This window comes from Nicotiana tabacum, chromosome 12 (assembly GCF_000715075.1).
Source record: "Nicotiana tabacum cultivar K326 chromosome 12, ASM71507v2, whole genome shotgun sequence".
Lineage (NCBI taxonomy): Eukaryota > Viridiplantae > Streptophyta > Magnoliopsida > Solanales > Solanaceae > Nicotiana > Nicotiana tabacum.
Window position 1 is genome coordinate 12,014,849 of NC_134091.1, and position 22,501 is coordinate 12,037,349.

A 22,501-nucleotide genomic window follows, 5' to 3' on the forward strand; every position below is an offset into this window, starting at 1 on the left:
TTTAAATTCTTCAAATTCTATAATTTAATTTTAAATACAAGCAAAGACAATAAACTTTGATTATAACTCTAATAGAGTTGTAAGAAATTATAACTATCCGAAGTGGTAAAATTTTTATGTCTTGCCATGATTAAATTCATGTGTGATTGTAGTCAAAGAAGTGGAAACACATCCCATTGAATTTGCTCCATTCTCATTCCCTTAAGATAATGTGGTATCAATATGTAATAAGTGTGAAAGAAAATAAAATTATTACCGTGAATGTATCAATGGATGTGGACATGGTAATAGACGAAATTATAATCGTCATCATTGTGGTAATGAGAATAATAAGGATTCTCAAAATAATCCTTCACTCTATGAAAGTAATATGTCATCGATTTGACATGGGATTTTATAAAGCACATATAGATGGTTTTGGTCCATTCATGATCTGAATGTGACAACATGTGATTTATGAATACATATTCATTGTTGGAAGAATATAAACGTTGCTAGTGGTAGTGAATATACCACACTCACCTCTAGAAGGAGGTTTGAGAGGAAATAAAAAAATAATGTCATTATTATGGCATGAATGAGCATTGGTCACATACCTATTGTACGCCAAAATATTTTGGCAATGTGATTATTAAAAGACAACAGTAATGCAAGAGACAGATCTTACATATAATTTTGACCATGACCATAATGATATAACTTTCTCTTTGAAAGAGATATTCACCATATGTATGTTGATGAATATGTGGCAGTACAAAATTAATTGAGAGCTCTAGAAGAGCCAATTATTACTATTTGGGAGGAATACAACTGATTATCAATAAGGTATTGTCTCGTAGTAAGTCTCAAAGAAACTTATAGAGTTTCTAAAGTATTCGCGAAAGCGGTTGATTATATTGAGACTATAAATAAAGAAAAAATTTAATATCTTCTATTACTACAACTTGTAGGAGTCTGGAACCAAAATGTGATTTATTTGGAATCAAAGAATCAAAATGTGTGAAAAAATAATTTTGGTCACCAAAATATATATATATACAAAATAGATTAAAAAAAAAAAAAAGACTCGACACCATAATATATATAGCGCGGTTATTCACCGCGCTATACCTTAACGATGCATTTGTCCGTTAAGGTATAGCGCGGTGAATAATCGCGCTTTATTTAAACTTAAAATGGGCGGGAAGGTATAGCACCCATATATACCGCGCTATATTATAGCGCGGTATATATGGGCGTTATACCTATATAAATAAACGTGCCATTCTCCTTCCCCACCACACGAACCAGCGCCTTCCCCCATTAAAAAAAAAAAAGAAAAACCACCCCCCCCCCTGCCCCCTCCCCTCCCCTCCCCTCTCCCCCACACACATTTTTAAGCAAAAAAACTCGCTTGGAACCCACCGGTCCCACAAAAAGTATAGATTCTCGGTCTTATATCCTAGCTAAGACGTTATCTCATAGTGGGTTGCTCATTTCGGCTCCAAATCACCAAATCTTCAAGTTTCCAAAAAATTAAAATTAAGGTATTCCGACTTAGTTTTTGTTAAAACACGTGTATAAAAATGCCTATTAGTTGATTTTTACTGTGCTCTATGTTATTTCGTAATTATTTTATGATTTAATTAATTTGTTATTTTTTTATCCAGATTATATTATTAGTGTGCTAAAAAAATTAGTAAAATAAAGAAATTATTATTAGTTGTTAAAAAATATTAATTAGTAAATTTTTACTGTGGTATATATTTTTTTGTGATTATTTTGTGATTAAATTAATTTATTATTTTTATCCGATTTAGATTATTTATTTGCTAAAAGACTAGTAAAATAAATAAATTATTATTTTAGGAATAATTAATCTTATTTAGATGTTATTGTTGTAATATATGAATATGTGACTTTAGTTCCTTGTAGTGGTATCTTGTGCCCTAATGTAGTGCTTGTATTTGTAATGTAGTGCCATTTTAGCGTAGTAAAATGTAGTGCCCTTTAGCGTAGTATCTTTATAGTTATTGAAATTAATCATTTAATTATCTATTAAACCCAAAAATATCTGAAAAAAGCTGATAGTTCAAACACAAACTCTCTCGAATTCTAGTCAACAAACATAAGAAAATAACATTAGAAAACAACAATATTTGTCAAACTAAATATTGTTATATGAATATTTAATAATTAAATCTTGTATAGTTATGAAAATTAATTATTTAATTTTATTATAGTCAAAAATAGGTGAGTAACAACAAATATATAAAATAATAAACTAACATATAAAATAATAAACAAACATATAAAATATTAAACTAACATATAAAATAATAAACTAACATATTAAATATAAAATTATAATATAGAAAATGTATCAACCTAATTAACAATATAGTAAAAATATCGAATAAATTTTAATATTAAAGATATTGTAATATATTTAAAGATGTTTAAGCAATGAAAAAGAAAAATACTTTAATTAATATTGTTCAATTTACAGTAGTCGTCATAGAGGTTCCGCATGTGCATCCTGGGCCTGCCTCGCTATAACTACTGTTGCTACAGGCAGAGCATAGGTCTTCGTACATATGAGAGGGGCAGTTATTGGCCCAGACGTTTCGTGCTAGACGAGTAGACGATATGTGGAACTTTCTTAGGGCCCACCATCTCCATCCCCGTATAGTCAGACGCCTTCAGGATACGGGTTTCTATAGGATTATTGAGATCGGCCGGTTGCAGCTGGACTGGTCGTTGATCACGGCTTTGATAGAGCGGTGGTGACCGAAGACACACACATTTCATTTACCCATTGGCGAGGCTACTATCACGCTTCAGGACGTGGAGGTTCTGTATGGGTTGCCAGTTAATGGACATCATGTAGCTTTACTGCATGCTCTCATAGATTATACGGGATTGCAGTACCTGGAGATGTTGCAGCGGCTCACCGGGATTGCAGTACCTGTAGGTTACTGCTGGACCGACGGTCCTTTCTACCGAGCCTGCCAGCCTTACGGACGATCATGCTGCAGCGCATCCTCCGATAAAGAGACGACGTGATGAAGATGATCCTGATAGTGTAGTCGGGCGGGATGGGATGTGCCTCAGGCCAGCCAATGCTTTAAAGCATACAGGCTGTGGGACACATTGACGTTTTTGATTATCTGTATATATGACATTCAGTATATAATAGCAATATTATTTATGGTTTATAATATATGCGCATGTGTTTTAATTTCTCGGGTTATTTATTAGTTTAATACTACAACACAATAACAACACATAGCAACTTAACATAATTTAAATTTGGTACAACTAATGAAAATACATGACACGAAAAACATAAAGATAAAATATTACACTCAACACATCCATGTGTTTGTTTAGTCACTATCGCCCATTATTTTCTATTTTAACCACTTAAATTTCTCTTCCAACCTATTTTTTTCTTCTTCCGCCTCTTTTAATTGCTCCTGCACTGCCGCAAGTTGTTGTTGTAGTTTAAAGATCTGGAGTTTGTATTCACCGGTCATATTCCAAACATACTGCAAACATGATTTGTAGTATTCCTGGTTAATGGGTTCATCATACCATTCTTTAAATCTACATTGATTTCCGTCCTACCAATGGGGATTATAACACAACACTATTAGTTAACATTTTATATAAAAAAAATTAACAAATATTTTTTCCAAAACAATAAATTACAAGTTGTTGGCATATCCAACGTTTGCACCCCACATTACTATTTGACCAACATGGCTTTAAAATTGCACGTTTGCCACAATAACACCTTAGTACGTCATTGCGTCAAGACATTTCTTAATGCAAGAAAAATAAAAAATTTATGAAAAGTTTTTCTATTTGTTTTGGTTAAGCGCAAATAATAACTAACATGCGCTAGGCTTTTACAGGCAAGATAAACACATAACGCATATTGGTGGCGCATTATAATGCACGTGATAATGATTCTTTAGGGTACAATACAGCTTTTCCAGAACGACAACTTTTTTCGCTCGACAAGACAATACACATAACATACATTGGTGCCGTATTATGTTTCGTGTGATAATGATTCTTTAGGGTATAAGACAGCTTTTCCAAAACGGAAGCTTTTTTAGCTCGACAAGACAATACACATAACGCATATTGGTGTCGCGCTATGCATCACGTGATAATGATTCTTTAGGGTACAAGACAGTTTTTCCAGAATAACAGCTTTTTCAGCTCGACAAGACAATACACATAACGCATATTGGTGTCGCGCTATGTTTCGTGTGATAATAATTCTTTAGGGTACAAGACAACTTTTCTAGAATGACAGCTTTTTCAGCTCGACAAGATAATACACATAACGCATATTGGTAGCGTGCTATGCTGCACGTGATAATAATTCTTTGGGGTATAAGACAGCTTCTTAAACTGGTCCAAGACATCTATATTCAAAGACCATTTGAAGAAACATTACAACATCCATTTAAAAAATGCCACTAACATTTAATAAGTGGTTCAAAAAGAGGCAGAAGGGTGAAGTTAGTTCAACAGATCCCCATGGAACATGTCTTAATGCTATCGATCCCTACCTTGAAAAAAATATGCTAGGTTGCTATACTGACTTGGTTGATGACAAATGGTATGGTGTTCTGCGTCTCTTGGAAAATAAGCCTATTAATAGACACACTGATCTCAAAGTTGCAGGGCATATTATTGAGGGCGAAGCGCATTCTACAAAGCCTGAAGGTATGCAAATTTGGGGCGAAAAACTACTATGGGTTCCCCTTTATTCAAAACGATGTGATTATGAAGTACTATGTCACTGGCATGGGATTGTTATGCCACAAGCACTGTTTGCAACCTTCCTAACAAGTACACACAAAGATGAACCAGAAGTGATTTGGCATTTGATGAATGAGATTCTAGAGATAGAAAATGTACTAGATGTTCATCATGCAATGGATGATCTTAACTTTCTGGGAGGAACGGAGGATCAGTATTGGGATTTATTAGAAAATGAAAATTGCATAGAGACGATGATTATCCTGTTTTCCCAATAGTTGTCGAGTGAGAGGGACTACCTAAGTTTCTACCAAAGACGTTGGACGTTGGAGTCCCATATTGTTGTAGAAATCAAGCAAGTGGTCTTATTGATGATAACGATGAAATAGGAGAAATGTGTGTCAATTGGGGCCTAGATTATGATGCCCTCGGTCCCGAAGGGTGTGTACACGATGTTGACGAAGAAGATGAAGACAGTGACAATGAAATAGTGCCAGACAACGACGATAATGGTAAATGACAATTGTTTTTTTTGGTGTATGTTAAATTGTTGTACTGAAGTATTAATGCTAAATATCAATAAGACTTAACACCAATAGAAACATAATTTTATTTCATACATTCTGCAAGATGAACATGTACATACACTTATTACAATAAATTACTGAAATAAAATACTACGTGTATCCTTAATAATTGGGTACATTGGATGAGCTTCCACCAGGAGCTGAATTACCACCGCTACCCAAACCAGCTGAAGGACATTTATGACGGTCGTATCCTGTTTGCGAACATATGCCACATTTACGGGCATAAACAGTTGCACCAACATCCATTTGGTTCCGTATACGCGTTCTTTTTTGCACTTGTCGTTGACGCAAATACTCCTTGGTACACACCATTTTAAATGGTTCCGGCGGCTAATAATGCTCAGCACCCACTGGCTGCAACTGTCCACTATAGGTGTTTAAGTATGCAGCAACACTATATTCTTTATCAACGTACCCTGTTGCCGCAAAACCTGTATGTTAAAAACACTTCATGGCATGTGAGCACGGCATGTGATAGATGGACCATTTTCCACAGGAGCATAACCTTCTGGATTCATTGACGGTGAGTGTATTATTCCCCCGGTTGTGATGGATAGCGGTGCGAACTTCAAAAATATTTCGCTCGTTGCAATACTATCAAAAATGAATGACAATGTGCTCGCTTCCTGTATTTCTCAAATCTTTTCATTGGTATTGGCATAAATTCAACACCCTTTCCATCAATGACGATGCACCTCTAGCCCTTTCAACAAACATCTGTGTCATCTGCTTGAATGACATCTGCACCATGGCAGTGACAGGCAATTCACGTGCAGACTTCAATAACCCGTTGAAAGACTCTGACAGATTTGTAGTCAGAATCCTCCATCTTTTGCCACCATCCACATGCAAAGTCCACTTGTCAAGCTCATGTCACATCAACTAACGATAGGCTCCTTGGTCTTCCTGCCTGATCAATTCCATTCGCCTACTGAATTTACACTATTGGTGATATGTTGCAGCCATCCACATTAAATCATGCAAATCCTTGTTGGGATATGCCTTATGGAAATTGGCCTTCAGATGCCTCACACAGTAATGGTGGTAGGCATATGGTTCCTGCCATGCATGCAAATTCTATACATAACTTAAAATATCACCATGCCGATCAGATATTAGACAAATACCTGAACGTTGTCTGACAACGTGCTCATTCAAGTGGTTCAAAAATAGTGTCCACATCTCTTGGCTTTCATTAGAACAAATAGCAAAAGCTAGGAAAAATATACTTCCATTAGCATCTACTGCAACGGCGATCAACAACTTAATATCATACTTTCCATAGACATGAGTGTCGTCTATGGATATTACCGGCCGACAATGCACAAAACCATCAATTGCTAGTTTAAATGCCATAACACATATCTCAATATATGTTCCGGTATTCCCGGACTCCGCTCAAGCTTCCATTCAACAAAAGTCTCGGGGTTAAAGTGTTGCAATGCGGCCATGTACCTGGGTAGAGATGCAAAGGACTTATCCCAGTTACCATAAACAATTTCAAACGTATGTTTGCGTCCGAGAAATGTCTTTCTTTTGGTAATAGTACACCTATATTCCTAGTGGACAGATGTTATACTCTCTTTGATCTTGTACCTTATGGACGCTTCAATGTGTGGAATCAAGATAAGAGAAATCAAGTCAACATTCAAGTTAAAATGATTCCCACTGAATGTGTCCATTTCACAATTGTAGATGCCAATGTATTTACCCACAACCCACATATTTGTTTTCGTCTTCCTCGCACGCAATATCTAATTACAACTTGTAAACCATCTACGACAAATAACCTTGTATACATCCGGGGATGACTCATGAACCACGATCTCACGACACTCTTTTATGTTGTACATTCGCACTGCCCTGCTTAGGCGCGCTTTATCAGAAAAAAGCATGCCTTTTGACATCACCGTTGCTCTAGATTCATCCCACATTGTTGTCCGAATTTTGTCAAAATCCCTTGTAAAGGCATCCACATCCGGCTACTTGGAAAATTATCAAGGTAGGGAATCTCCCTTGAATGAAACGGCACGTGGGACTCGTACACTCTTGGTCTAAGGGGAGGTGAAGCATGCTCCATCGTCAAATCAGGTTCAACATTCTCTTCCTCCTCATCATCACCCTTATCAGGGAAGGGTGTGTCATCTCCAGACTCATCAACATTATTGTCATAATCACTATTCTCTTCCTAACTCTGCGTATCTGCCAGATCCCGATTAAATATGTTATTTTCGGGAAATTGAGTAAGGACAGGACCTCAAGTTGCTCGTTTTTACTACACAACCAATAAAATAATGAGTTACTCAAATTGATCGAAACTTTACATATAGCTTTATCACTTTACTTACAAATCATAATGTGTTGATATCCCATGATGGATATTATTATGTTGATGATGACTCCCGGATGGACCACCATGATCCAACACACCAAAACTAATCATATTTCAACTGGGTGTTGGTTCATAACTTGTAATATTCATATCTAGCTGGTCCCCCCTGTAAAATATATGAGTGTTAATACAAATTCAATATATAAAAATAAACATCGTAACACAAAGGAAAATTGAAGTTTACCACTCGGCTTGTAGATTATGTAAACTAGGTGAGAAATTATTTTCTCGCTCCTCATTCGCCCGTGGAGATACGTTTAGATCAGGCCAAACTCTTTCACCCGGAACCTGTTCGGCTAAAACTGCTCCAAAATAACCACCCGATGATTGAGGGATATCCCTACTTTACGCAACCTCATTATTGCGAACGTCTTCAGCCTTGACGTACATTTCCAACATTTTATCACAAGAAATTTCCGGTATTCATCCGGAGTCCTCAAAACATCTCTTAGAGTTTCATCGTCTTCGATGTTAAAGAGAATACGGATATCTTTCAGTTACTTTAATATTCACCGAATATTTACTCACACTCATTTTTTACATGACAACGATACCAATGTATCGTACTCCATTGTAAGTGGCAACTTAACATGACACTGTGGAGATAAACTATAGCTTACTGAGTTATTCGCCACCACAATCTCACCCCCCTCCCCCCCAATATAATGAAACCCTAATTCTTCGCTTTTCAAATATTATGACAAAATGCAAAATAACTTAGCAAAGAAATATTTCAGAAGACTTGAAGGATCCTCAAAGAACCTCCTTAAATAAGGCAAAAATCAATCCTGGGGGTACAATTATTTGAGGTATAACGCCTTAAATATATGAATATGTGGTAGTGTAAAATTAATTGAAAGCTCTGGAAGAGCCAATTATACTATTTTGGAGAAATAAAATTGATTATCAATAAGGTTCTTGTGTCGTAGTAAGTCTCAAAGAAACTTATTGACTTTCTAAAGTATCGCGAAAGCGGTTGGTTATATTGAGACTATAAATAAAGGAAAGATTTAATATCTCGGCATAATATGTATGTGAAAAGCTACCCGCTTTATTCTCCAGTTTGTACTACACTAATAAAGGAATGCCACAATAAAGTAGAAGTTTATTAATATAAACACTCATATCATAATAAACTTGAAGTTTATCAATATTGATAATTTTTCTAGTTGGCATAATTGGTTTAGCCATGTTAATTTAAGTATAATGTGCAAAAATAAAAGAGAATTCACATGGGTAAACATTAAAGAACTAGAAAGTTTTTTACGAATTCTCTTATGTTGCTTGTTCTCATTAATTAATATACCAACTAAAATTGGGATTGAGTCACGTGAATGCTGGAAATACCAAAGGTGAATATGGTCACATTCACCTGCCATGTATACCACATAAGATGCATCTATGAGATGGTTACATGTGTGATTATTATTAACCTGTAACATGGTGTTTGCTAGATAACTTGCTCAATAATTTAATTTAGAGCATATATCAGATTTTTTATTCAAGATAGTTCATCTTGATAAGTTGGTTTACATCACAGTGGGTTGAGCAAAATAATTTATTGAGTACCTTCACTTAATAGCTAAAGTATTGCTTATGAGAACACTGTTATCTACATCAATTTGATATACATTGTATACGAAAGTATATTACATTCTACCCTCACAAGTGGTTCAGGCTCAAGAATTATATAATTCCATTTTATTATATTGATGTGCGGTGTATATTTTGATGAACATCATAACGCACAAAGGTGGGTTTCCAAAGTTGAGGAAGCAAGTTAATTTTTCTAATATGAGGGGGGGAAAGGATAAGCAGTTGAGAAAAAATTATGTGGAATGAATTATCATTTGTACATCTAGATCCTCAAATAAGATAATATGAACTTGAAGTCAATAAAAAGATAATTCATCTGCAATATATGGCAAAGCATGCCAGACGCATTTGCGGACCCAAAGACAGTAATTATATTCTCACTGCAAATGCTCCTATTAGAATAAGTCCTAGAAGGACAAAATCTATGGTACGCTTAAAGCGTATAGACAAATCGGTTCCAATAAATTTCTTGATAAAGAAGATGAGCAAATGATCAAAATGATCATAATAAGGAGGCAAGTGATCTAAAAGATCACATGACATAACACTTCATAAAATCTCAGGAGAGGTTTAGGTACCTGAAAATATGAATGAAGAGATCTCTATGTTATGTCTTTATGAAAAAAGGAGGTTGGAACCGATACGATTGTTCATCGACGACATCTATGATAGCGCTAAGTATAGATGAGGATCTTAAGTCTGTCGAATACAAACACAAAAATATTGGCCAAATGGAAGAGTCACAATTCGAACAGAATTTGTTTCATATGAAAAACATATAGTTTAGACCTGCACTTCAAACACTTGAAAGTATAAAGTCAATGGTGTGTGTGATCTAGCATTGTATCTTGCTATGACATAAAAACTTGATATGCATCTAAAGTCCATTCATATGGCTTATATGACTTAACTTATTTGACAATTCCTGAAGGATTTAAATTGCTTAAAGCATATAGAATTCTTGGTCATGAAGTGCAACATCCTAAGTGTAATTTGTGCACATTTGTATCTTGCTATAACTATAAGCATGATAATGTGATAGAAGGATTTTCAAGGTGCAACATATTCATTGGAGTTAATATGGCTGATTTATTCATTAAATCTCTGCCGACGTTAGCCTTCAAGAAGTTAGTGCACGAGATTGGAATGCGAAGGCTCAAGGATGTGAATTGATGCTCTCATCATGGGGAGTTAATACGCGTTGTACTCTTTTTCCCTTATAAGGTTTTGTCCTACTGGGTTTTCCTTGCAAGGTTTTTAACGAGGCAACCAAAAAGCGTATTGTTAGATATGTGTACTTTTTTTCCTTCACTAAAATTATTTTTTTCACTAAGTTTTATTTTAGTTAAGGTTTTAACGAGGCACATTATCTGTTAAATAGACATTCCAGGGAGAGTGTTATAAATAGGATTTTATTTAAGGTAAATGTCTATATTTTAGAAGGATTTTAGGGTTTATTACTTGGTGGTTAAGCCACTTTTTCCCTATAAATAGAGGTGTTCTATTTCATTGTAATTCATCCCAAATCAATAAAAATTCTCTCTCTCTACTTCTCTCTGCAATACTCTTCTTTTTCTTTTATTGTTTATAATAAATATTAAGTTTTTGTAGTTTTTTCCATTATACCAAAAAGAAAAGAAAAGTATATTATATACAATTTCATTTGTTGGCGCATATACAATTTCCTAAAATCAGTTCCATTGACGGAACAATTCTCACTTTAGGAGAAGAGAGAACATACAACCATCAATTATGCTAAGAGATGACACCAATAATGTTAGGAATATTAGATGCAAGAAGAATTGTCACATAGTTTCATCGTCATAAATGTTGCTTACATTCTTTTTCTTGTTACAAATTTATTCTTACCATAAACAATTATTAGTACTATCTTTTTAAGTAATTTGACGACGACAACAACAACCTAGTTGACTCTCACTAGTGGGGTTCGGGGAGGGTAGCGTGTACGCAGACGTTACCCCTACCCCAAATGGATAGAGAGGCTGTTTCCTGGAGACCCTCGACTCAGAGACAATACATCCATAACAACAACAGAAACCAGAAAAAGAGTATCAGCATCGTAAAATACACCAAATAAATGAAAAGGCCAAAATGTGAAAGACAGAAAAAATGTGAAACACAACAAAAGCTGCTAGCAGTCCTAGACAAAACACTATCAGACTAGCCGGAGCAACGAGGAGAAACACTCGACTACCCTCTAACCTACAACCCTAATGCTCGACTTTCACACCTTCCTGTCAAATTTTAAATAATTTGACAGTGTAAATTAAAACCAAAAAGATTAGCCAGCTTGAATTAAATTACCTGTTCATATTGTAAATATTAACTGATCATAAGAGATATTTTCTCGACTCAATGTTCATGGTTTCCAAAAAAGGGCAAAAACAAAGTTTATGGTTTTTCACAGTTAAAATTAGTATTAACTCCCAAACTTGAACAGCAAGCCGTCTTAGCTCAGTGGTAGAGCGCGTGGCTTTTAACCACGTGGTCGTGGGTTCGATCCCCACAGACGGCGGAATTTTAATTTTTGTAATGAAGCATGCCTTGCTTGTGAAAATTACATCTTTCTTGTCTGGGAGAGACGTAGTATTTGTGCAACACATTAATTTACTATATATACTTTGATTAAACCGTATATATAGAGTTGTATAGTCTTAATACTAGTATTAATTTGTAGTAATATTTTGTACTCAGGGGTTTAAAAACTTCAGTCACGTTTTATTTATGAGAAAGAAACAGAAAAATAAATAACCTTATTGTGGCTGTCTATTTCTACATTTCTTCTCTGCATTTTTTTCAAACTTACGTGATAGTTAGGTCCTCTACCAAAACTTTACCTGCTGCCCTCCCTTTAGTTTCAACATTAACTTTACAAAAAGAAGTTATTTAAATCAATCATCACTTTTTTCTTTCTCATCAAATTTAACATTGAACTTTTATTGCGTACATACAAATTTTCATAAGTGGTGTCACAATTTACAGAAGTGGACAAATGAATAACTTAGGTAATGATATATAGCGGTATCATTTTCTATATTTATCTCCAATATATTTTTATTTTTCTTAAATATATATCTACTAAAAAATTTCGACGAAGCGGTGTCCCATGACACCGCATAGGACAAGGTCTATACGCCTCTGACTGTATATACTTTTATTTGATTTGTATATATATACTCGGATTATTATAATTAACATATTAAGTTTCAAACAACAAATTTGAAATAAGTGTATTAGTATTCCGTATTCATCTATTTAAAACAATCAATCATTTTTATCTATTTTTGAGAAAGAAACATGAAACAGTGACTATCCATTTCTACATCTACTGCTGTACGTAAAATCGTAAATAGATTAATCGGTCTTCTCCGCTTCCTTTTCAAGCCTACAGGATAGTTAGGTCCTCACCAAAACTTTACTAATCCTTACTTTAGTTTAAAAACTTTGTAATATAAATTATGTACATATTGACTTTAAATCAACTTTCACTTTTCTTTCTCTACATAGTTAAGCTAAGAAATATAAAGGAAAACCTGAAAGGTCCGACGTAACTCGGTTGCACTAAAAGAAAAGAATAAAATGCTTACCAAGTTTAAAAGTTAGAAAACTTAGCAATGAAATGTTTGAATCTTGAACTTTTACTTTCTCTTATTGCGAGGAGATTACTTGTCAACAAATTATACCATCCCCTCCTTCCTAAAGTTGGTTTTGCTTTATGAATTTGTCCTAATTCCTAAAGTGGAAGTTCACTTTATTATTTTTTTGTAGGGTGTCTGCTCTCCACAAACACTCATATTCTAAAGCTTCTCTTTATCTTTTACTTACATTTAGGAAATAATACAGAGAATGTAGGGACATGTTGTCACAGTTCCAAATATGCAAAAGCGATTCCTTAGCATAGAAGGATAAGCTATTCAAAGCACTTAGAATTTTGAAAAACCTAACTAGACGGAATATACATTAGCTTATATAATAATAATAATAATAATAATAATAATAATAATAATAATAATAATAGAATTGGCGAGAATATACATTAACTAACAACATAGTTAAGTAAGTAATAATGTATGTAAAACCACAAATATATGTTTTTTGAGTTAGTGTAAACACCAAATCTTTTAGGAGGTTGGATTATTTATTTATAGAAATAATTTTGATATAAGAGGGGTCTCTCTAGATTATTTTCAGACTCAAATTAAAGAAAGCGTTACTCTAGAATGAGACTGATGAGCATGATTATTATTTACACTTTACTTTATAGTGATAAATGATTAAAACCTATGTCGTTTGCTTTTAGAGTGATTCCAAAAAGTAATCACATTTAGTTTTTACAGTATTATTTAAAAGGAGTATTTCAATAGGTATCAACGAGCTGTAAACTAATGTGTTTTGTGCAAGCATAAAAAATAATGAAGAATTTATCCAAAATAGTCGTTTACCTAATCTCTTAAACTAAAAATAATGGCATAATTGTGTATAATTACTTCCTCCGTTCACTTTTACTTGTCCACTATGGACTATGCACACCCTTTAATCAATGGCGGAGCCAGGATCTCCGCGAAGGGGGTTCAAGAAAAAAAAAATTGTAGCAAGGGGAAATTGAACCTATGACCTTTCAAAGATTTTGAACCCCCTTGACCACTAAGCTACACTTTTGGGTGTGTCAAGGGGGTTCAAAACTTAATATATAGAGGAAAAAAAACAGATTTTGTCTTATATATACAGTGTAATTTTTCGGCGAAAGGGGCTCGGGTGAACCCCTTCCGCCCCCTAAATCCGCCCCTGCCCTTAATAAATAATAAATGAAGTGCATAATTTACCATGATACCCATATTAATTGATGCATATTTTCAATGGGTTTGAGAAATGATTTGAAATGAGCAATTAATACTGTGGATATAATATGAAAATAAAAATTGTCTTATCTTGATATACTAAAAGTGACAAGTAAAAGTAAAAGTATATTTTTAGAATACTTACAAGTAAAAGTGAACGAAAAGAGTAATATATAATCTATGTATACCAATTAAGAAAAGTAAACATTGAATCTTACTGACTATTTATGCAAAATCCCATACTTGCCCCCATTGATTGTAAAATCTTGACTTTTTTCACCTTTTTAAAATATTGATTAATTCCCACAGAATTTATAACTCAATAATTGAACTGGAACGTTTTCCTCTATAAATGTCTGCAACTCACGTGCAATCAGCCGTGGTATAGAATTTCAAAACTTGAACGGTAGAATTTTACACTTTCCCTCTTTATATACAAAATCATTATCTCCCTCCAAAAGCAGAGAATATATAAAATAAGCCTCTTTCTGCCATGGCTAATCTACTTCAGACTTCTTCCTTCTTCTTTCTCTGCTTTTTTCATCTCGCCCTCTTCGTAGGTAAGCTTTTTTTAACTCCTTAAAATATACATTATTATTCATTTTGTTCTATTCACAAACGGATTATATCTCGATCCTAAATTAGTTAGAGTTAGCTATATAATTCCTCTATATTTATTACGTTCTATTCAAGTTCGTGCTATTTCAATACTTAATAATTTGTCTTGTTGGTACGGCCTATCCAAGTGAACGCAAGAGTCGAAAAATTATACTATTGTTCAAATAGAGCATTTTTTGTTTTATATATAAATTGTTAAATTCGTTTGACATAAGAACATAATTTAGTTTGTGCAGAGGAGTTCAAAAATTGCTTGTCACATGCTAAATTTTTTTGGTGTTGAGATTTTTGCATTTTTTTCAAATCCTCTTATTAGAATTACTGATATGCTAATGTTCAAAAATTCCTGGCTTGTTACTGAGCAAAATTTTAGCAAAATTATATACTATTTTTTTTTTCCTTTCCAAGTTTGTTTACTAATTATATTGCTAATATTGCAGAATCAGAGTCATTTATCGGTATAAATTATGGCCAAGTTGCGGATAATCTGCCGGCACCGGAGGCAACAGCAAAGCTATTACAATCCACTTCGATTGAGAAAGTCCGATTATACGGATCCGACCCGGTAATCATCAAAGCGTTAGCAAATACCGGCGTCGGAATCATGATCGGAGTAGCCAACGGCGATATTCCGCCTATGGCCTCCGACCCGAACTTCGCCAAAGGATGGCTTAGTTCAAAAGTACTTCCATTTTATCCAGCGAGTAAAATCATAGTCATCAATGTAGGAAATGAAGTTATGTTATCAAACGATCAAAATCTGATGACAAATTTGTTGCCGGCGATGCAAAATCTCCAAAATGCCCTCAATGATGCTTCAATTGGAGGGAAAATTAAGGTATCTACGGTCCATGCTATGGCTGTGTTGAAGCAATCGGAGCCGCCATCTTCTGGAAGTTTCGACCCGAGTATTACTGATTTGTTGAGAGGATTATTGGAGTTCAATAAAGCTACTGGTTCTCCTTTTGCAGTTAATCCTTATCCTTATTTCGCTTATCAGAGTGATCCTAGACCTGATACCTTGGCTTTTTGTTTGTTTCAACCTAATTCTGGACGATTTGATGCTGGTACCAATATTAAATACACCAACATGTTCGACGCTCAGGTTAACTTTTTTCTTACTCTTGTCGCATTTTATACGTATGAGTTTAGGTTATATATACGGAGTGTATTTAACCGGTTGTATCAACTTATTACACTATTTCCAGGTTAGTATATCAGGTTAATATGCAGAGTTATATGTTGTTGTAAGTCAATATAACCTGATAGTGCGACACTTTAATGATTGATTTTCTTAATTAAAAAGATTGAGATAAACTGGGACGTTTTCTAAAAGAAAGACTTACAGGTTCTTGGAATTTATGTGAACTTTAGCTAAGAACAGAACATAATGAAAGCAAATGATGTATATAAACGATGCCAGCTAAATGATGTTAAAGTTTACTTCATGTCAGTACACTTGCATTAAATGGGATATTTTGTAGAAGACTTTTTGTTCTAGTTTGTAACTTGTAAATGTAGAAAATAAGCGTATGATTTAGTCAACACCATTTGAGCGAACTCTTAGTTTATCTTAAAAATAAATTAGTAATTGGAATGAAATGGCTCCCAATAGAGCATATGGATATAGATGAGGTGTAGTTGACTGATTGGTTAGCGGAAAATTTCCATAACTTTTGAACACTGAAGATAGTAAAATTTTGATTTTTTAAATCTTGTATTTCGAATCATGTCATTCATCTTGACAAGAAGGAGGTATTTTGTGGGCTTGTTTGAGATTCAAGAACCTAATTAATTTGGCTGTATGCAGGTGGATGCCGTAAGATCAGCGCTTAACGCCCTGGGATTCAAGGAGGTAGAGATTGTAATTGCTGAAACAGGATGGCCTTATAAGGGAGACAGCAATGAGGTTGGCCCAAGTATTGAGAATGCAAAGGCTTACAATGGCAATTTGATTTCTCACTTGAGGTCAATGGTTGGAACTCCATTGATGCCTGGCATATCAGTGGATACATATCTCTTTGCTTTGTATGATGAGAATTTGAAACCAGGACCAACTTCTGAAAGGTCCTTTGGACTTTTCAAGCCTGATTTAACAATGACTTATGATGCTGGACTTTCTAAGGCTAACAGCCAGGTAAGAAAGTCACTACAAGAACTACATTATATCATTTTTCAATATAGGTTTCTTGTAAAATTTGTATCGGTCTATAGGTGTAATATCATGGTGAATGAAAGTATTAAAAGTGGACATAGTAGATCTAAAATTACATGAAAGGAAGTTGTATTCAAATACCTACAATCTCTTGGAAGCTATGGAGACCTAGCAACAATAGGGTGCAATGAAATGAAAAGACCTACACATATGACACCAATTAGTTTGGATTAAGTTTTAGGTCCAGTATTTTGCAGGAGTCTTTTGGTGATGTCAAAGATTTATATGCTAGTAGAAAATATGGAGAACTTCTAGCGCTTTTTATTTCTTACTATTTTGTAAAATATTGGATTGAGACGAGCTCAAATGGAGCGAAATGGAATAGCGAGGATTCATATAGCCGATCCCAACTTGTTTGGGATTGAGGCGTAGTTGTTATTGTAGTTTCTTGATTTTTGTGATTATTAAGGTCTAAGAGGAGTTTTTGTCTTTGAAGGATCCAATGCCAAAAACTCCGGTGACTCCCTCAAACACTTCTATGCCTCCCTCGTCTCCAAAAACTCCAGTGACTCCCTCATCGCCAGAAACTCCGGTGACTCCCTCATTGCCAAAAACTTCAATGCCTCCCTCATCGCCAGAAGCTCCGGTGACGTCCTCATCGCCAAAAACTCCAGTACCTTCCTCGTCGCCTAATACAAAAAGTGTATCCAAGGCAAATGTATCAGATGCCCAGTTGCAATCAAATATCGACTATGCAGTGCAATTCAATCTGGGGGTGCTTTTTTTGAGTCAAATACTGTGGCATCCCATGCTGCATATGCTATGAATCTTCTTTACCAAAATTCAGACAAGAATCCTTTGAACTGTGATTTCTCAGACAGCCACCCTCTCATCCACTAATTCTAGTAAGTTATTGTTACTAGATTTCGTGGTTCTGTTATTCCTTAGGTATTGTACCCAATATTGGATTTAATGTAACTATCTGCTGCTGGAAATGCGATTCTTTTAGGTTATAATGGGTGCAGTAATCCAAGTGGAAGTACTTGAGAGCAAAGGCAATTTGTTGTAATATTTAGTAGGATAACTTTATTAGTCGGACTGTTTTCAGGTCAATATTTTCTTGTGAAGTGGAGTATATTTTGCGTGAATAAAAAGATCACGCAAAATAGATCTATTTCATGGAAAAAGAATTTATGTGATTCCTTTACCTTGTAAAAGAAAGTTATGATGTTCAGTGAGTGTATGATTTACTACTTTGTTAACTGTATTTCAGTGAGTGTATGGTTTTTACTATTTTGGTTTCCTATCATCAGCGCCAAATGTAGATCATAATTCATAGTTTCATCTGAACCCAGCAATTTTGGATTCACTAAATAAATGCAAAGAATAGATTTCGAACCCAATAATTAAATTTGACGGGGTAGAATTCGAAACTGAAACTACAATGTTCAAATTTTAGACCACTCTCGTTACCATGAGTAAGTTTGATATTGAAGCACAGGAGATAATTTGGTCCAAGTAAAACGAAATTGATATAGATGAAACCTATGAGATTGAGGCAATACTCAATTGATTACGATTCATGAAGCAGGTTTATGTATTTAGCACAAAAAGCCAAAAGAAAATCAATTTACATCAATTAATATTGAGGAGTAAAATATGCCCTGGTTTTGGCTTTTATTCGACTTGAAGGTCCTAAGGTAATAGCTTAAGTGTAGAGGTCAAAATTTGAATGAGTTTGAATTCCTATGAACAATTAGACCTTTCCTATTTCATAGAATAAATTACGCAAAATCAAACAATAGCTAGAACCAACTATATATACTAAAAGGTGTCATCTCTAACAACAACTTCCGTTATCGTCCAGCGGTTAGGATATCTGGCTTTCACCCAGGAGACCCGGGTTCGATTCCCGGTAACGGAATATTTTTCTTAATAGATTTATCTGTTTTTCTCAAACCCAATGGTTTTGTAAGCAAGTGAAAAATGTGTTCGTTTACTGGTTTGGGTTGGTTGATAACTTCTCGTTGAATTAAAAGATCCACTGATTCTGCAGAAAGTTTCAATTTCAATTATGAATGCACATTACCGACACTGGATGTTACCCCAAATCATGTTAATTTATTATAATAAATTAATATAAATATATATATTAATTAACTATGATTTAGTGATAATCATATTAATTAAATATAATCGATGCATGTTGATGTCAATTAAAGGTAGCAAGTGGGTCGGCTTGGGCCCGCGGGCTAAGTGGGCCGGGACCGGTAGGACCGCTAGAGGTGGGCTTGGACCGCTCCCTTGGCGGGCCCAACGGATATTTTAAAAAAAAATAACTAGCCGTTTGGCTATATAAAAAAAGAGCTGTTGGGCTTTAAAAAATAGTCGTTGGCTATTTTCTTAGTTTTAACCTCAAACTTCTTATAATTACACTTATTCCGTATTTTCAACTATAAATAGCCTCCTCCTTCTTTCATTTTCTTACAAAATCAATATCAATCTATCACAATCTCTCTCTAATTTTCTTCTGTACTTGCTACTATTGCTTACTTTATTCCAAAAAATAGTCAAAAAATATTGAGGATGTTGCTTCGCCCGATAATGGAAGCGGCGATGACCAAGCTACTTTTCCGCCACAAGATACGGAAATTCCTCCAGATCTTGAAGGATTTTATGAAGTTTGTAAGAGATACCATGTAACTTGTATGATCAAAAATTAGTATGTATTATGTAACTTGTATTTTGACACATCTTGATTAGTTTCTTTTTCTTCTCAATGGTGGTATTAGCACCTTGTTGTGCTCATTCCATAGGGGGAGGAAGACTAAGAAAGATATTGCCATATTTTTTTAATGCTATATTAAAATTACAAGGCATTGCTTTGAATATCTCTTTACAATATTTTTGTCTTTAAATTTGAATTAAAAAATTTAGGTCACAATTCTATAATAAATTTACAAGGCATTGTCTTAGATATTTTTTTTAACATCTTTTTGTCTCTAATTTCTATTTAATATTTTTTTTTAAAAATCAATATTTAGTTGTCGGGCCCACTTAAACCGTTTAGCCCGGGACCATAAGTTCGTGGGCCCGATCCCGGGCCGGTTCCTACAAAAAAATCGTTTAGCCCGGGACCGCTAAGACTGTTTATTTAAGGACCGGTCCGGGACCAGGACCGCGGCCCACGAGACTGGCCCACTTGGCCCGTTTAGGGCCCGTACCGGCCCACATGCCACCCCTAATGTCAATGATGGCGTATGATACTTTGAGGTGAAGAGAACTTTTGGTTAAATTCTGAAAAATTATAATAAACAGGCGTAATATTTTATTATGAGGTGCTTAACTCCTCCCCTATAAAGGGTAAAAAAATAAGTCTTGAAATAAACAAGACATTCGATTGATCAAAGAGTACTAAACTTTAACGCTTTTCACCACCAAAATAGAAAAAGAAAAGATTACTTATCTCCTAAGGCTGACATCAATCTTTCTGATGAAGATTTATTATATGTTGTTAGCTTTCCTTTCAATGTCATTATATTATTTGTCATTCATCACAAGTTATCTCTCAAATTTTCTGTATTACGAAATGTAAAAGAGATCTCGTGCATTAGAAGGAAGAAGTATGTGAGAGGAAATTAAGAAAGTCCAATCTAATTTTCAAGAACAATCAAAAGAAAAGCAGAAACTTCTTTCTTTTTCTCTATTTTAATATTTTAACGTCAAATATAATTGATCTAAACAAGAGATATTATACAACATGTCCATATGGAATTCCTGGTTCAACTCTTTTGCTACTCCCCCCCCCCCTCCCCCCCTCCTTTAATATTTTTTTATTTTATTTTTTTAAAGATTTTATCAGAACTATGGGGCTTTTCTGCAGCTGAATTGCCACCCCCTCTTTCTTTGATTGCCATTTTCGCGATTATCATTGTGTACATAGTAATTTGTTACCTCGTTCTTGATCTAATTGATCAACAACAGGGTGATTCCAACGATGAGATTTCACGAATGGATGTTTGTGCCTCGGGGTTATCTGTTGAAGAGTTGAAAGAGATAAGTTGTTTTTACATCAAAGGACAAGCAAATTCGACGTGTGCCATTTGTTTAGATATTCTTTGTGATGCAGAATTGTGCAGAAGTTTTCCAGCTTGTAATCCTTGGTTAGCAAAAAAACCAACTTGTCCAACCTGTAGAATGCCATTTAGGCCACAGTTTTCATTCTTACAGTAACTCCAAGGCTTACATTTTAGTGGTATCAGTGGCAGAGGCGGAACCAGAATTTCAAGCTTTTGGGTTCGGGATTCTAATTTTTTTAAGTTACTGGTTTGTAAATTAATAATTTGTACATATTCAATGAATTTTTAAGACAAAAATAGGGGTTCGAACCAAAGCTACTGAGTTTGGCCAAACCCGTTTCCGACACTCTGCTCCGCCCCTGATCGGTGAGAGTCTTCCCTTTCCCCGACCCGCCTAATGTGAGAAATTTTTTTTGTAAAAAACATTCATATACTGTTACGTGTAGCATGCCTATTCAGAAGATGAATTCCTGAATATTAGGCTGAATTTTAGACTTTTATCATTTCTGGAATGCCCTGTTTCATGATGTAAATAAAGAGTACACAATTATTTTCAACTACTCCAATTAATTCGAAGAGAATGATTTCAATTATTCCACTTCTGCTATTCATCTCAATGAGACATCAATGGATGAATGGATGGTTGTTGGGATTAAAGGGCACAAATACATTATAAGGGGAGGTTTGGGACGACGGTATAAGGGCATGTATACAACATTCAACAACATGAAATGACTCAAATCGGGATGTATAGTGGTTCAAAAATAAATGGTCTTATTATATATATACATTTTTAAAAAAAAATCGCAATATGCATAGTTCGAGTTGAAAGCAATAAGTTCCAGTTGAATCCACATAAGCCGCATACAGACATAGACACAAAGCTTTGAGCTATATCTTGGACTTGGATCTGCCAATTCAAATGCTAATCATTATTATCATTGATAAATCTCAACAACCGCCGGTATGACATGGAGCTCAATGATTTTATTTATTTATTATTTTTATAAGAGCATGGAGCTCTATGCTATGTTAACTTTTCTGAAAATCTTATCTAAGCAATGGGTTTCTCTGCAGCTGAACTCCCATCCCCTCTTTCTTTGATTGCCATTTTCGCGTTCATCATCGTGTACTTGGTAATTTCTTACCTTGTTCTTGATCTAATTGATCAACAGGGAGATTCCAACGATGAGATTTCTGCAATAGACTCTTGTGGCTGGGCTTATCTGTTGAACAGTTGCAAGAAATCAGTTGTTTCTATCTCAAAGGACAAGCAAATTCGATGTGTGCCATTTGCTTGGGTAGTCTTTGTGAAGCAGAATTGTGCAGAAGTTTTCCAGCTTGTAACCATGTATTTCATGCTCAATGTCTTGATCCTTGGTTGGCGAAAAGACCAATTTGTCCAACATGTCGAACACCATTCAGGCCATAGTTTTCATTGCCAGAGTTAA

At 34.8% G+C, this 22,501-nt stretch overlaps 2 non-coding genes and 1 pseudogene across 2 annotated transcripts; all 3 read left to right on the forward strand.

Annotated features, from left to right (window-relative positions):
* Positions 1-11,803: 11,803 nt before the first annotated feature.
* TRNAK-UUU (transfer RNA lysine (anticodon UUU)) lies at positions 11,804-11,875 on the forward strand. Its single transcript has one exon. It is a non-coding gene; the product is annotated as a tRNA-Lys (tRNA).
* Positions 11,876-14,565: 2,690 nt separating this feature from the next.
* On the forward strand, positions 14,566-18,264 carry LOC107821387 (glucan endo-1,3-beta-D-glucosidase-like; annotated as a pseudogene).
* A 559-nt stretch (positions 18,265-18,823) lies between these two features.
* TRNAE-UUC (transfer RNA glutamic acid (anticodon UUC)) lies at positions 18,824-18,895 on the forward strand. The gene has a single exon. It is a non-coding gene; the product is annotated as a tRNA-Glu (tRNA).
* The last annotated feature ends 3,606 nt before the right edge of the window (positions 18,896-22,501 follow it).